This window comes from Carassius auratus, unplaced genomic scaffold, assembly GCF_003368295.1.
Source record: "Carassius auratus strain Wakin unplaced genomic scaffold, ASM336829v1 scaf_tig00023088, whole genome shotgun sequence".
Classification (NCBI taxonomy): Eukaryota; Metazoa; Chordata; class Actinopteri; order Cypriniformes; family Cyprinidae; genus Carassius; species Carassius auratus.
The window spans coordinates 12501-30735 of NW_020525233.1; the positions used below are offsets into that span (position 1 = coordinate 12501).

Here is an 18235-nt window from a genome sequence, read left to right on the forward strand (position 1 = left end):
TGTCCTTAAACACTGATTGTCTATATTTTTACATTTAGATTACCTTTGCATTATTTCAATCTCAGTTAAGGTTTTTAAAATGTTAAGAATTAGACTGATAATTAGAATTAGTATGGTTACTGATTTTATTAATATAAATATGCATTAATTAATTTATTTAGATTAAGATTTTTGGTTCACAGGTTTAGTGAATTTAAGATTTTTTTGAAAGAAGTTTCTTAAGCTCACCAAGGCTGCATTTATTTGATCAAAAATACAGTAAAAATATTTTATTTTTTCTCCTATGCTTTTTTATTATTATTGCTCAAGAAACATTTCTTATTATTGTCAGTGTTGAAAACACATTGTTTTTGCTACCTATTATTTTTATGGAAACTGTGATCGGCTACCATTTAAATGTTCGGGGTAATAAAAAAAAGGGAAATTAATACTTTTATTCATTTTTATTAAATCGCAAAATAGATTGCTGTGAACTGTTGGACAAGTAATGAGTTTACGTTCAATGAAATGAAAAAAAAAAAAAATAAATAAATAAATAAATATATATATATATATATATATATATATATATACAGTATTGTTCAAAATAATAGCAGTACAATGTGACTAACCAGAATAATCAAGGTTTTTCGTATATTTTTTTATTGTTACGTGGCAAACAAGTTACCAGTAGGTTCAGTAGATTCTCAGAAAACAAATGAGACCCAGCATTCATGATATGCACGCTCTTAAGGCTGTGCAATTGGGCAATTAGTTGAATTAGTTGAAAGGGGTGTGTTCAAAAAAATAGCAGTGTGGCATTCAATCACTGAGGTCATCAATTTTGTGAAGAAACAGGTGTGAATCAGGTGGCCCCTATTTAAGGATGAAGCCAACACTTGTTGAACATGCATTTGAAAGCTGAGGAAAATGGGTCGTTCAAGACATTGTTCAGAAGAACAGCGTACTTTGATTAAAAAGTTGATTAGAGAGGGGAAAACCTATAAAGAGGTGCAAAAAATGATAGGCTGTTCAGCTAAAATGATCTCCAATGCCTTAAAATGGAGAGCAAAACCAGAGAGACGTGGAAGAAAACGGAAGACAACCATCAAAATGGATAGAAGAATAACCAGAATGGCAAAGGCTCAGCCAATGATCACCTCCAGGATGATCAAAGACAGTCTGGAGTTACCTGTAAGTACTGTGACAGTTAGAAGACGTCTGTGTGAAGCTAATCTATTTTCAAGAATCCCCCGCAAAGTCCCTCTGTTAAAAAAAAGGCATGTGCAGAAGAGGTTACAATTTGCCAAAGAACACATCAACTGGCCTAAAGAGAAATGGAGGAACATTTTGTGGACTGATGAGAGTAAAATTGTTCTTTTTGGGTCCAAGGGCCACAGGCAGTTTGTGAGACGACCCCCAAACTCTTTGCATATGTTAAAATACTTGAAGAGGTCATGTTGCCCTATGCTGAAGAGGACATGCCCTTGAAATGGTTGTTTCAACAAGACAATGACCCAAAACACACTAGTAAACGGGCAAAGTCTTGGTTCCAAACCAACAAAATTAATGTTATGGAGTGGCCAGCCCAATCTCCAGACCTTAATCCAATTGAGAACTTGTGGGGTGATATCAAAAATGCTGTTTCTGAAGCAAAACCAAGAAATGTGAATGAATTGTGGAATGTTGTTAAAGAATCATGGAGTGGAATAACAGCTGAGAGGTGCCACAAGTTGGTTGACTCCATGCCACACAGATGTCAAGCAGTTTTAAAAAACTGTGGTCATACAACTAAATATTAGTTTAGTGATTCACAGGATTGCTAAATCCCACAAAAAAAAAATGTTTGTACAAAATAGTTTTGAGTTTGTACAGTCAAAGGTAGACACTGCTATTTTTTTGAACACACCCCTTTCAACTAATTCAACTAATTGCCCAATTGCACAGCCTTAAGAGCGTGCATATCATGAATGCTGGGTCTCATTTGTTTTCTGAGAATCTACTGAACCTACTGGTAACTTGTTTGCCACGTAACAATAAAAAATATACTAAAAACCTTGATTATTCTGGTTAGTCACATTGTACTGCTATTATTTTGAACAATACTGTATATATATATATATATATATATATATATATATATATATATATATAAACTTCTGAGATTCATTAAATTGATTAGATTAATTAATCTGTATGTTATGCAGTGAATTTCTTACATTTTTACTTGTTTCAAAGTCCTAAAATTTAACCAATACTGGATCTAATATGGTGACAAATATATTGTGTATTCTGGGTGCACCATATTTTAGTTATAGGTCAATATGATTGTTTTCTTTTCTTTTTTTATTCTATCAGATGATAATGTATATTTAATTGTGCATGCTCATTTTCTATATTTTTTACTTACAGATTACCTTTGCTGTCATCTTAATCAAAATAATACAAATAAAGTTAATTTCCCTTTTAAAACCCTGATAATTCAATAAGTCTTAAATGTAATTTTCAGCCAATCTCAAAATTGAGCGAAACACTGTGATCTTCTAAATATTTTGTGGAGAAGTACATATTTTACTTTTTGATCCCAGGGCTGATAGACGCTCATCCTCGCTAATCTGAGAGAACACATCAACTGCCATCCTCCATCCCTGAGCTTAGCAGCGTCTGTACTTTAATCATTTGGGGATATCGTATCAGCGTATCTCAGCGGGGGTTAAGCAACACACTATAAGCAGGTAGCTATATTTAAAAAAAACTCTACAGGTCATAATGGCAGATTTGGCTTTGTTTTAAGCTGACTGGCTGAATACTGCATTGGGAAATTAATACGGTGAAGTACCGTTATGCGGTCACTGGCTTGATCTGATTCTCGCTAAGACAAATCAATTGGAAGTAATCAGCCAAATTGTTCGCATTATACAACCCATATAATCAGAACATTTGCAAATTACTCTTTTTTTTTTTTTTTATCAGTTGATGTATTTATTTTTTGGTGGCTGTGGACCTTAATTGTGTGGGTGGAGAGCAAATGCTTGTCCTAGACAACAATCAACGCTGTTCTATTGTTGTATTTTAACAGTTAGACTAATGTGAAATCCCCACTAGAGCTTCAGTAGAGAACATAATGTCATATTATATGTAACAGACATCACCTGGACTGTGTAGCACATATAATCATATGAAGTTCTTGTGTACATAATAACAGGTAGTTGCGCGCACATATATATATATATATATATATATATATATGTGTATGTATGTGTGTGTGTGTGTGTGTGTGTGTGTGTGTGACTGGTCTTAAGTGTCCGTTTTTTGAAATTGAGATTTATAAATTATCTAAAAAATGAATGATCTTTCCGTTGATGTATGTTTTGTTAGGATCGGACAATATTTGGCAGAGATGCAACCATTTGAAAATCTGGAATCTGAGGGTGCAAAAAATATTGAGAAAATCGCCTTTGAAATTGTCAAAATTAATTCTTAACAATGCATATTACTAATCAAAAATTATTATTTTTTATATATTTACAGTATACAATTTACTAAATATCTTCATGGAACATGATCTTTACTTAAAATCCTAATGATTTTTGGCATACATTTTTTTTTTAACATTTTGACCCATACAATGTTTTTTTTTTGGCTATTGCTACAAATATACCCTAGCGACTTATGACTGGTTCTGTGGTCCAGGGTCACATATAATAAATTGTATTATTAAATACTTTAAATTGTATAATATGTAAAAATAAATAAATATATAATACATGTATATTCTGGAGCCAAGCATTGTATGAAATAAAATATTTAGTTGACTTTGGTCAACTTTTTTATTTAGTCGCTTTTTTGGATCAAAGGTGGTTTCCCAATAGCCAAAGTTCAAAGTTCTGTTCTGTGTTGCGGCACTGACCAGCAGAAGGTGAATATTGCTGGACTACAGCAGGAGAATAATTGAGGGCAGATTTATTAAGTAGCGTTCAGGTGGCATGAGAGAAAATATGGCTGTGTTAAATCATTGTACTGCTCCTGCCAAAATTATTATCCTATGTTATTACTTTCCGGAAGTGTGATTTGATAGCAATATAAAACTTCGTAGCCACTCATTAGGTTCAAGTGTGAGCCATGACTGCATTTGAAAAGCACACAAAGAAAACGCCAATAGCTCAGCTTCAGTGTATTTTCTTATAAATAAATGTTTTTGGATACTATACAAGACTGAAGGTAGAACATTATAAATTAAAATTATTACAATAGACCAACAGTTAATAGTGGGTGAACCATGAACTGTGGGTGAGGACATTGTGGTCTTGTGATCCGATTTCAACTTAGTGTTAAATAAAGATAAAAGTGGTTTATATTTTTAATTTGTTGATTGAAATAGGGGGAAGGGAGGAAAAAAATGCTATTACGTCTTCAATGAAAATTGTATTGCAGTTAATCAGCTGATGGATGCGGTGGTCCTGGAGAGTGTGGTAGTTTGAATATCGTGGTGTTTTGGTGTAATCCTGGATCAAGGGGAAACACAATAGGAGCAAAAAGACCCCTTGTTCTCTCAGATTAGCTCATATGCCACCTGTCAACAGCCACCTGGACAACATCACAGCGCCAGCATATATTCAGTTCTCTCATGATTGAACAGAACTGGGACACATGGGAGAATTTGGGGGGACTCTTTTTTCCGCGCTCATTGAATGTATTTCATGCGTGGTAGAGTTAGATTTGTACTGGTAAAATCCGTGTTCATGAGTTCATGCATCTGTTGTTTTTAACTGCTCTGCAGAGGAAGTAGAACACAGTCAATTATGAAACCCACACTGCATGTGTGTTTGTGCATGTATGTTAATGTGTGTTTGTGCATGTATGTTAATGTTAATGTGTGTGCATGTATGTTTATGTGTGTTTGTGCATGTATGTTTATGTGTGTTTGTGCATGTATGTTTATGTGTGTTTGTGCATGTATGTTTATGTGTGTTTGTGCATGTATGTTTATGTGTGTTTGAGCACGTATGTTTATGTGTGTTTGTACATGTATGTTTATGTGTGTTTGCACATGTATGTTTAAATGTTATTTGTTTATAGATCTATAGAGTAGACGAGTGGCGTCACATATCAAACTTTTACTATTCTCATTCTGAGCAATGAAGTTGTCTATAATGAAAACAAACATTGTGCTTTTGTCATGAAATGCCTTCATTTTTTTTATATACGAAATCTCTATATCAGTATAAACTGTAATATTGTGAAATACTATTGCAATTTAAAATCACTTTCTATTTTAATATGTTTTAAGATTTAATTGATTCCTTTTATGGCAAAGCTGAATTTTCAGCAGCTATTACTACAGTCCTTGATGTCACATGATCTTTCAGAAATCATTTTAATATGTTGAAGAACAGCTTAATTGCTTTATGTACAGGCCAAGTTCAAACATTGTACCAAGATTTATGTCAAAGGCTGGAAATGATCTACAAAACAATGTTTGAACTTAGCTTGTACATAAAGCAGTTCAAGCTAAATTAATTGTGAAAGATTTATACTTGAGACAGAATATTTTTAATATTTGTAGAAACAATTTTCACTTAGAAATTGCTAATAAATTTCACAATTACAAAGAAACGGCAAATAACAGACTGAATTAAAAGTTCATTTTAGAAGTAGAAACACCAAAATTATTTTGTAAAACATATCTTGTTGTATTTTTGTATTTATTTCAAACAGTGTACTACATTTTATGTCAAAGGCTGAAATGATGTACAAAACACTGTTTAAAATAGATAAATAAAAAGATATGTTTTACAAAATAATTTCAGCCTTTCTACTTTATAAAAAAAATCATTTTTAATTCAGTGTTATTTGCCGTTTCTTTGTAATTGTAAAATTCATTAGCAATTTCTGAGTGAAAATTGTTTCCATAGCATTTTTTCCTCAGTGTAAAATGGCTATTTCACTATGCCTTTTTGTTTTTTATTGTAAAGTTATACTTTTTAATAAATTTGAGACTGAATATTAAACATTATTGCCATTCTCTGTTGACTTACATTGATAGAATGCTTTTGAGCATTCAAAACAGACCGTGACGGACCATAAATTATGCAAGCTGAATTGCAGTTGGTCTGTCTTGTTAAAAGTATGGTGTACCCAAAAATGAAAATTTGATGTTTATCTGTTTACCCTCAGGGCATCCAAAATTTAGGTGACTTTGTTTCTTCAGTAGAACACAAACTGAGATTTTTAAATGAAACCATTGTAGTCTGTCAATAAAACAAACAAAAAACAATAAACAAAACAAAAATTAAACCCTGCAGCTTGTGACGATGCATTGATGTGTAAAGACACAAAACCATCAGTCTGTGCAAGAAACTGAACAGTATTTATATAATTTTTAACCTCTGATTCACGCAATGTCCAAACATCATTGTACTCACCCTACTGCTCCTGCCAAAATTATTATCCTATGTTATTACTTTCCGGAAGTGTGATTTGATAGCAATATAAAACTTCGTAGCCACTCATTAGGTTCAAGTGTGAGCCATGACTGCATTTGAAAAGCACACAAAGAAAATGCCAATAGCTCAGCTTCAGTGTATTTTCTTATATATAAATGTTTTTGGATACTATACAAGACTGAAGGTAGAACATTATAAATGAAAATTATTACAATAGACCAACAGTTAATAGTGGGTGAACCATGAACTGTGGGTGAGGACATTGTGGTCTTGTGATCCAATTTCATCTTAGTGTTAAATAAAGATAAAACTGAAAGAAAACTAAAGAAAGTGAGACAGTATTTATATAATTTTTAACCTCTGATTCATGCAATGTCCAAACTGTTAGAACTCTCCTGAGTGCATCCTCCTGTGCACGTTCTAAAGCAGGCATGTGAAGCGTCATCGTCTTTTTTTTCTTCTTGCTTTACTGTGGATCTCAGACTTATAAGTGCATTATTGTCACCTATCTCTCAAGTGGACCATTGCCACTCTATCTACAATCTCAATTAGGAGTGTCAGTGATCCCTGTGCAAACTGTGGTCTGTTTGCATACTGATTTTTGATTGGTCATTAATTAATAATAATTGATATTATTTTTTGCTGCCTCAAAAGTGCTGTTCAAAATGTTCTGTAAATGCAAGCAATTTTTTTGGTAGTCAGTTTGGTATTAATTCATTTGCCACTTGCCAGTATTCTGGATTTTACTGAAACATCAATTTTAATGCACTTTTTTGTATTCTTCTATTGTTAATTCTCTGTCTTTTTCTCTCTCATTTTTCTTCCTCCTCTCTCTGTGTGAGTTTTCTTATGAAAACAGCACGAGTCGCCAGCAGGAGAGGTGAATCCCAGTGCCACTGTGTCTAATTAATCCACTCCCCTTCTTGCACGGCTGTGCTGGCCACGCGCTCTGTCCATCAGATTAAAATTCATAACTTAATTGAGGTCAGAGCCTGGAGCCGAGAGAACAAAAGGCCCTGGCGAGGACCAGGTAGATCAATAGTGATAAATATCTGCCTGGGCTACTAGTAGTTCATGGTGAGGAATTGTTTGGGACAGAGAAGGGATGCTGTTTGTTTACAGGTATATTTTTGCCTTTGTGGAAATGGAGAGATAATTGAAGCATTTGTGTTTGTGCAGTATAGCAGTTTTAAGGGTTTGACGGATTTTACAAAATGTTACCATTTGCATAATTTTATTTTTTAAAAATGCATTAAATGTAGTTGGAAGATGTACACATTACGTAGGTTTGAAAAAAAATGGTTGTGTTTCTCAAGTTCTCGCTACACACTTTCTTAATACAAGCAACTGTTTAAAATTCCCTGTTGAGAACATTTTACACATTCAGGTCCTTCTGCTGCTGCCACAGGTCCACTATAACAAATGGTTCCATTCTCCACGTCATAACAAATCCCCAAGGCAATCTGTCATAAGACTGGCGAGGAGAGTCCATTCGCCAGCTGCATGAGAATGGGGCTCAATGGTGGGAGGGTTCATGAACACCTTAGAGTCACGGACTTGGATCATTCATTTGCTATACAAATTGTAATTGTTGGTTAACATGTGAGACTGAGAGCAGCAGTCAGTGATTTTGGTTTCTGTAGTGATTGCTAGTTCGGCGAGTATCGTGAAGTCTCATTTTAGTGAAAGCTTAATAAATTAATAAAAAAGTATTTGTGCAATATATTGAGACTGTTCCCTGAAGTCCCTGCTCTGCATATTTTGTGCTTTTTTTCATGTTTTTATGCTGTTTTTCCAGTAGGTGAAATAGATAGAGTTTTGTTGTTTATGCTTCATGTTTACAGGTATATTAGTGGCTTTGTGGAAATGGAGAGAATTATTCATAATTATTAATTATTAATCAAGCATATGCTTAGTGTTCCTGTAGCTCAAGTCGTAGAGCATTGCATTAACAAGCGCAAGGTTGGGGGTTCGAATCCCAGGAAACACATGATAGGAGAAATTTGAATGCATTGTAAGTCGCTTTAGATAAACGTGTCAGCTAAATGCATAAATAAAGAAATGTTTGATCCCCGGCATTTTCCCTTTCAGAAAAGTGATTTACAAATGCTTTGCAAATCATTTCAGGCTAATTATTAACTTTTAGGTTTGTCATTGTATTTGCTTTCATTACTTCATGCATTTCTTGGGAATCCAACCTGTGACCCTGGTGTTGCTAGTGCTATGCTTTGCTCTTTGAGCTACAAGAACCCTGTAGACAATTTGCTTAGTTGTCATTCTTTTCACCTCCTTTTTATGTAAAAGAGTTTTAATTATAGAATTTATTTTATTATTATAGTGTATTATTCACAAAATTGTACACTTTTTGCCTGTCACATTTAAAGGCATAGTCTACCCGAAAAGGAATATTCTGTGATCATTTACTCACCCTTGTGCCGTTCCAAACCTGAATGCCTTCTGTAGAACTTAAAAGAAAATATTTGAAAGAAAATTGGTAACCGAAACTGGTTGGTTATCAACATTCTTCAAGATATCTTCTTTTATGTTTCACAGAAGAAAGAATGTTATACAGGTTTGGAAACGACGTGAGGGTAAGTAAATGATGTATGAATTTTCCATTTTTTGGTGGAGTATCCCTTTAACATTGTTTAAAGGAGTAGTGTAATTTTGTTTAAATGAATGAATGTTTGTAGCAGCGACAATTTTCATGGTATGATTATTATTGGATGGAGAGAAAAATTATAACTGGTCCATGTTTATATCGCATTGTAAGTGAATAAGTGAAACACTATTTTATTTCAAAGAGCTGATACAGCTCAAAAAGTAGACCAAGGTGCCAGCAGCAGAATTTGTATTGCAGTATGTATTGGATCAAGCGCTATTTAAATAAAGGTGACTCGACCAGCAACTCTAAGGTCATGGGTTTGATACCAGGAAAAGTCACTTTGTATAAAAGCATCCGGAAATTACACATGTAAATGCGTTAAAGAACAAAAACACTGGCACTGCAAAATGCCCTGCCCCGAAATCACGCAATTCCTCACATACATTTTTGCGGTATCTCTTGATTTGCATAATTCCTTCAGTGAATCGTGTGCTAAAATGCAGAAAGCACATGAAAATAAACGATGCTATCAGTGGGTTCAATTCATTCTCAGCGAAGTGTTTCATTCTAGCCGCAGGCAGCTGAACTCTGATGAAAAGCCTCTCTAGAACCATCTGTTTCTCTCTCTTCCTGCCGCCTTGCCACAATACGTACACTCAACAGTTTTCTTCCTGTTTTCAAACCATCCACATAAATTGTGAAGGACATTAAAGCTGTCCACAGCTGTGTGCTGAGAAAGAGGGAAAGAGAGAGAGAGAAAGAGAGATTGAGCATATTTCCCAGCAAGGGCAGAACTTGCCCTGTGGTTTATTAGTTTTTCCCCCCACAGCGATTTAGCTGCGCCTGCAACATTGATTTTTCATATTAGAGCGGTTTATGCATTTATTTATTTTATGTATTTCTTTTTGAACTGCTCTGATGATCCTGGACTTACCCATGGTAATTCCCCATCACTCTTGGCTCATGCGAAATTGCTTAATGGATCCTAAGACGTCCCTTGGGGTGGACACTGAGACGCGGACGCAGACTGAAGTCCACGGATGTGTTTTGTTTTCATTTGCACTTCTTTTTAAATGTTCTGTGTAAACCCAAGGACTGTCAATGGGAAAAGAGAGTCACTAATTCAAAAGAACAAAAACAAACCTCAGACAATGATTTAATGCTGTTGTAGGAAGGCATGAGTGCTGGTTATGCAGCTGATTAACATATGCATGCTGTTGTGCATTAGAGAGAAGAGAGGTGAACGTTGTTCTGCCTCGAGGATTGACTGTAAAAGAAAAAAAAAATCAATCAGTCATGCTGCTTCTAATCAATCTCCCTCTGAATATTACAGCCAACTTAAAAAGCCCTGTCCTCCATAAGTGTTTCCTCGGAAACAATGTCTCTACACCTTTCTATATCTCTCGATTTGTGTTTTTTTTCTAATGCAACAGATTTAAGTCTGTTAGGCAAGACATCTGCATACAAATAATGTCACTGTGTTTATCATTTCAATTTAGGTGCATATTTACTCTCAGGAATAAGGATTTAGTAAAGTAATAGGCCTAAGTCCAAAATATTTATTTATTTTATGCAATAGCATAATAGTAGTATGCTAAAAATGTATCAGTGTTCAATAAATAATTACATTGCAATAATTTAATCCATTTAAAAAAGTATTTTATTATCCAAACTATGAGTGATATTGTTCACAATGACTCACTGCATTAATACAATATTGATGTGCAGTTACAAGTGTGTATTTTTACAGTGGATCCACACCATCCAATCAGATTTCAGATTCATATCCATCTCTAAAAATATGGTATTATAACCACCATCTGCATTATGTTTAAGATTGATTGTGGGGTGATGGATGCCCTCTGTTGAGTGTTTTGAGATGGTACTGTGAGGGGAAAAGCCTGACCTGATCTTTACAGAAGGTTTTTATCAAGGACATTTTGGGATTGAGTGATATGCACTGACAGGCTAACCCTCACACACACACACTGGCTGGCAAGGTTAACACACTGCACACAGAGGTGAGATAGATTCAATTAGGAACGGTCCACCCACCTGATCCTTTATCACAGCTCTCGAACAAGAATGTACCCTTGTGTGCACAATAATATGGGTCAGTCCTACTATGCCATCTTCTTCATATGTTGATATCAACAAGTCCTCCAACTCATACGACCATATGGGTCGTTTGTCACTATCCATAAATACGACCCACACGAGCGTTCTCTAAATTAGCGCCCCTATTGGCAACAGGAGGTATGATAAATGAACTTTCGCCTAAATGCATTGTGGGTTTATTTTAACATGTTTGCTATTTGCGTTTTGAATTGTTTGATTTAAACTCTCCCAGATGTTCGTGGATTTTGATGATATGGATTTTAGATGACTTCGAGACATGTACAGGTAAGGTTTTCTCCCGTCTCATAAAGTAGTCGATCGTTTATGAATAATATGAGTTTTTATTTTCAAATCGATACTGGACACTGTATGTCCTATTAAACCAGTTTGACGTTCAAATCATTTAATCGAAATCTGCAGCTTTATAAAGTTAGTTTTCATTGTGATATTCGTTTGAAATTCGCCTGTGGTGGAAAGAGGTCATGTAAAAGTCGCGCATTTACCATGTTTTTACCATAGTAACATGTCGCTGAACCATGTCACGTGTTATAAAACCTCAGTAACCACAACTCAATGTATCTCCCGTCATAACTGTAGTTTTACTTTGGTATTTGTAGTATAAACACGTTACCATGCTTTTCACCACAGTAACTGTGCTTATTGTGTACTCTTTAGTTAACACATTTGCCATGCCTTTAATACCTTTTTGTAATGTAATTGTGATTCAGTGTTTTTTTTCTTTTCAGTTTTGCAGTTTCTTCATATCACATACATCTCCAGCTCCTACAACAACATTCAGTGTCCAGCAGCTCTTTATGATGCTCTCTCTCTCTCTCTCTCTCTCTCTCTCTCTTTCTCTCTCACTCTCTCTCTCTCTCTCTCTCTCTCATTTTCGTTTCCTATTTTTCTGAACTGTAATTCATAAATAAGTCACACATATTTTTCTTTCTTTCTCTTGTTCATCATGGCATATTTTCACAGCTCAGAATCAGATTTTGATCAGTTCTTGTATTAACAGGGAACTTGTACTCGAAGCTCAACTTGAAGAAGTTTCCAGTGAAGATGAAGTCCTTCAAAGGTTCGACACAGGTAATGTTGAAGATATGTAGTTATAACTGATTTACTTTAATTAATTTATCCTTACTTTATGGTAATAACCTTCCTTATAGTCCTTCCTTTCAAATATTTTGTTCACAGATCATTTCTAACACACTGTCTAAACATGTATGTATTAAAACAACAACAACAACTTGTTACTTTTTCTTTATTCCAGCTGAAAAGGAAGACCATGGGCCTGTCAAACCTTGTTTGTGGAGAGGGATGAATTTGACCATCTTGTGTGTTTACGGAGAAGACCAAAAGCTGCTAAGGCAGATATTTCCAGAGGTACGTCTGTGTTGATCTGAGCACCTCGACAGAACTTTACTGCAGTTACATTTTGCACCGAATTTTATGTTTTTTACTTTTTTAAATACCTCACGACCCCATCAGTACAAACCCTGTGCTATGTCAAAGTATTAATAATTCAAACAATTTCAGCAAATTCATATGATATTGTACAAGCGTACTCTCCAGCTTTTCCTCCTGCTGTCATTGACCATCGCCTCAGCTCTCATGCAGACTGTGTCCATTTTAAGTAGTCAGAGCGTTATATCCTAAAGTTTATATTGAGTCCACTGTATTCTTTATTAGCACCGTCTTAACCCGTTCTAACAGTACATGATATCTGTCCGCACCTCACAGTCTGCCTTTATTTCCATGTTGATTTTAATTGAACACGTCTGTTTAAAAGCAAGTCAGGAAATGCTGTGTAACTTGTCATGTGACACATCAGATCTTCAGTTAATTTGGCCAAATTAGATCATTTAAGGCTGTTCACACCAAGAATAGTAACTACAATAACTATTTTAGCATCCACACCAACATCAACCAATGATAAAGTTATGTTTATTAATATACACACTGCAGCGACGTTGATGTCTGCCACTTTAAATGATCAAGCTTTTGAAATGTGCATTTTGATTGGCTGTTTAATGTTCATCAGCTGGAAAATATATTCCACTGATGTTGTTCCTCTGTGTCATTAAGTATGGACTCATCCTTGGTATGAAGAGGTCTTTAAACTGCTTACAACAATCCTGCTGCATGTTATAGTGTAGAAAATAATTGAGAATAATATAGCTTGAAGATACAGCTTTCTTCCCTCTCATTTTGTTAAACTCAAACGCAAGATTTTGCCTTTCTTTGCTTGTTTGTCTTCATCTTAGTCCTTTACTCTCTCCACTCACTCACACATTCTCTCTTGCTCTGTTGTAAGGTACAAACAGAGCGGATGGTTGCATGATGGCCTCTTTCAGGTTTGTCAACTGAATGTCTACTAGTGTGGCTCAGTAAGTTCCTGTCATGATCAGCCCTCTCCAAGAAAGGTTTGTAGAAAATTGTAATCAATATTCATTTAATCCTCTAACCTGAATCTTTTGGTGAATTTACTTAATTATATCTGTCTTAATTCATATGTAATAAGCAATAGTAATTAAACATGGGGTTAATAGACATATTTTTGTTTTACAGCTGAAGAGCAAAAACACAAAGAACATCAGTCCTGTTGGGGATGAGGAATGAACATGGCTCTATTGTGCCCAAACAGAAAAGAGTGAAAAGGTGCTCATCCCCATTGATGTGTCTGTATTCAAGCAATGCATTAGTACAGCATATGATGTTGATCTCTATTCAAGTCAGCAATTATCATTTTTCACATATACATCTTTTTATAAGTCCTAGAATGAACAAATCATCAGGGCATCATTTCTGGAATTTGGGCAGAAAATGACTGAATATGGTGAGTACTGACACCTGCACCTGTATTCACCAAAACTATTTTTCTTATGGACTTACAGTTTTTGGAGGATGAAGTCAGTTGATGGAGAAATGAAGAACGAGATGTGTTGTATATGAAGACTTCAGATGCAAAAGCCTTTAAGTTCTGTATGAAATGTTCTTCTAAGAAGAATTTTAGAAGAAAACTTCAGGTGGAACTTAGATGCCTTTGCATCTGAAGTCTTCATATGTACTATGAGTTTTCAATACATAACTGATTTGTTATGACTGTTTTTATTATTTTCTACTTGTACAGAAAGACTGCAGTAGAAGGAAAGCTGGTACTGAGAACATTTGTCTTCACTCCAGACTAAAGAGAAGCGGGTCTGAGGCCAGAGATGGAGGAGTCAATGGTCACCAAATGCAGCGCTGCAGCCTGAAACTGTGAAGACTGAATTCCCAAACAGCTGTGTGACTGCACAGATGTTACGGCCATAAAATAAACTTCACAACTGAGAGCCCATACCTCCAACAACCTTCAACAGGAATCAATGGTATGTCCATTACAACAATTCTAAATAATAATAATATATAATTGACAAAATGATTTTGTCTCTCCAGGACATCTACGCAAGGTTTTTCTTTTGTTGAGGACCGTCAGAGACTCCAGCCACACGAGCCATGGATTGCTCTCAACATCACCATCAGACAGACATTATCACAGAACCAGCACCAGCAGACTGCAAAACAAGTTCCTTCAACAGGCAATCAGACTGAACTGAACTCGTACCAGTAACACCACACACACACACACACACACACACACACACACACACACACACACACACATACACACACCAGCAGCCTCATACTGTGTGCACTGCACTCTATCAGCTACACTGACTGGACTCTGACTCACTATTATTCTGCAACCTGATATTCTGTTTGCACTAATTCATACTGTACTGAAAGTGAAAGTGACGTGACATACAGTCAAGTATGGTGACCCATACTCAGAATTTGTGCTCTGCATTTAACCCATCCGAAGTGCACACACACAGAGCAGTGAACACACACACACTGTGAACACACACCCGGAGCAGTGGGCAGAGGTATATCTACAGTATACAGTGATTGTTGTTAATTGTTTTCATTTTGTTCTCTCTGTATAGTATAGTATTGCACTATATTTTCTACCTGTATTGAGCTCTTATGTATACGGTTTATATTTTTGATACTGTATATGTGTTGCAAATATATTCAGTACTTGTCATGCTGCAGTTTGCAGAAAAGCATTTTACCACCTGTATACTTGCATTCATGGTATTGTGATAATAAAATGATTTGATTTGAATTGGTCACATGACTTGTTCATCAGTTGTATTGTTGTGCTGGATAGCAATTGCAAATTGTTTATGACATTGAAGAAGATCATGATAGAGACATGGATTTGAAGAAAACCAGGAGAGCTCTGATGATGAGAAGGAAACTGGATGTGATTCTTTGGTGCTCAAGACATTTCACCATGCCTTCATCTGGGTTTCTTCATCTGATTAAAATAAAATGGTTTTAATGTAACCCATTTTTATTTCACTTGAATATAATTTGTCTTAATATGCTTCTTTATCTGTCTTTATGCTGCATCCTAGTAAAATATTGCGTATGGTGTTGGATAATCAAGTATGGTGAATATTCTGTACTAGAGATGGTTTTTTGGTAGATACACCATTTAATTTTGTAAACAACACATATAATCACCATGGTTGTTTTGATGAAGACATGAACATTTAGTAATATTAATGAAATTCAGTTAGATGAAGAGCTGCATTAGAAGAGACTGCATGGACTTCATGCACAACTGAAGGTGATGAATCAAGGAAAGATCAACATGAATCCTGTTCTGTATTATAATGAAGATGTTTATGCACATTACTGATGTCTAGCTCCTGAGCAGGACAAAGATGAGACATTCTTTACAGAGATTTATGAATTAGGTATTTTATATTATGATTCTTTAAATTGCATGAATTGTATGGAACCATAAACTGCACACTGTCACACATTGTCTTACTGAATGACACATTGGCCTTGTCTGATGAAATGTCAGAATATGTATTTGTTGTCTTTGTTTACTATTAGCACTGTATTATTGCTCTTGATCTTATGAAATAAATTGAGCTCTTTCCAAATGGGCACTTATGTTGATTTTCTGGTGTCTTAATTCTAAGATAACTATGACTTCCAACTTACATAATGGTATGCTTTTGAAAAGACAACCTACAAAATGTGTCTCAACAGTTTGTTGCCAATGATGAGAATAGAGCTGTGCATTTTTTTCCTGCCCTTCCATCCCCAGGGGCCCAGTAGAGTCCCCTTGAAGAGCAAAACAATTAACATTCCAAATGGCTGTAAATCAAAATCTGATTATAGTTTCAAAAAGAAAATTGGTAGGACAACTCATTATGCTATGTTTACTAAATAATGTTTGGCACAGGTTTCAAACATTCATAGAAAAGTGCTATACATGTGTTTATAAAAGTACTCTTAGTAAAATAAAAAATGTCAGCCTGCCTCTCACATATGTCATATAACTTTGCACAATAAACATGCTTAGATATCCCTTTGTTTAAAAAAAGAAATATTTTTCACAATTTCATTATTAAACATTTTAAACTACATTGCCCATAAGCCTTAGCCATTCTATCGATGGAAAGTGAAAGTCATGGCGCTGTTTTTTGTAGTTCAATTAAGTTATGTTCAGGTTTAAGGTTAGGATCTCGGTAAAGAGGTAATTTCACAAAATATAGCAATGCACCATTGTTAACTGAAGGTACTATTGACGTAATAATTACAGCAAAATTTACTTTGCAACATTAAACGTTTTTTAATTTGGGCTAAAAGAAAGTCCAGTCACAGCGAGTCCTCGAGTGCCAAGTGGATTTCAAAGCCAATGAAAATCCAGTTGAGCAGAAGCGACACCCTTACTTGTCCATATACGGCCATTCATGACAGGCTTTTCCGGGTTCTTGTGGTGAATTTATTTTCACCCACTAAATATAAAACTAAAATGACGGATTTGCATTGTGGGGTAAACCTGATTCAGCAATAGATTTGTTGATTACAGTTATTTATTTTCAAACAAGGGCCTCATATTTGCGATTATACACATTCTTTACCCTAATATTAATGTACAATATTTAAGCTCAACATTTTTGCATATACTGTATGAAAAAATAATATTATATTTATATATTTATAGTGTATTAAATGTATACATTTAATCACTTGTGTGTTTTTTGGAGATGTATTTACAATCTTGCAATTTTTAGCTCTACCAGTTAAACTACAGAAAAAAAGGAAAATAATAATAAAAATAAATAAATAAATACAATTTAAAAAACACAGGGATAATTTTTTTTTAGTAATTTCCATATCAGTGTTTATTGATATGTCAAACTTTTCAGACAAACAATGCAAATAACACCATTCTTTCTCTCTAGTTTGTCACTATGAAGAAATAAAAACAAAAAAATAATATATTATTGTGAAATATAACAACTTTTAAAAATTACTGATTGATAAAGTAACTAATAGGTACAGACAGAATTATGTAATAGAAAATCCCTTTAAAACTAAATTGGCTAATATAAAAATATATATATAAAATAAAAAAAATGAATAAATAAATAAAAATTGTCAATTTGTTTGCAGAGAAGTTTATAAAATGCCAAATAATATTTTTACAAACCAGGAGTTGCAAGGCACCAGCTGAAATCATATTCTTTTCTTTCATTTAAAAGTGATTAACTAATTAGAAAAATATTGTTAAGACTAATATTTCACATGATTACCTCTTAATCTCCTGTAATCACTGATCGCTTCTGTTGTGAACATATGCAAGACAAACTAAAACGGTTATTAATAATTATATTTTATAAATCATTTTCAGCTGGAAAATGCATTTCTATCATTAAATGACCTTAAAGGTCACACACACACACACACACACACACATATATATATATATATATATATATATATATATGGCATATAGAATACAGTAGGTGGGATGGTGATAGTGACAGGAGTGTTCACAGTAGAGATGGGAGTGTTGACTAGAGGAGAAATAATACAAGTAGACATGCTAACGACTGAGAGCAGATGTGCCACACAAGAGAGAGTGATGTGGATGCTTTTGGAAGGGCTGCTATTGTGGAGAGCTGATGGAGAAGGACTCAGTAATCTGTCAGAAATCCTGCAAGACAGGAAA

The 18235-nt window shown here is 34.7% G+C and overlaps 1 long non-coding RNA gene across 1 annotated transcript; it reads left to right on the forward strand.

The window, feature by feature from the left end:
• Window positions 1–13815: 13815 nt before the first annotated feature.
• LOC113077656 (uncharacterized) lies at window positions 13816–14707 on the forward strand. The gene is made up of 3 exons (XR_003281379.1): window positions 13816–13987; window positions 14282–14519; window positions 14587–14707. It is a non-coding gene; the product is annotated as an uncharacterized LOC113077656 (long non-coding RNA).
• Window positions 14708–18235: the final 3528 nt, after the last annotated feature.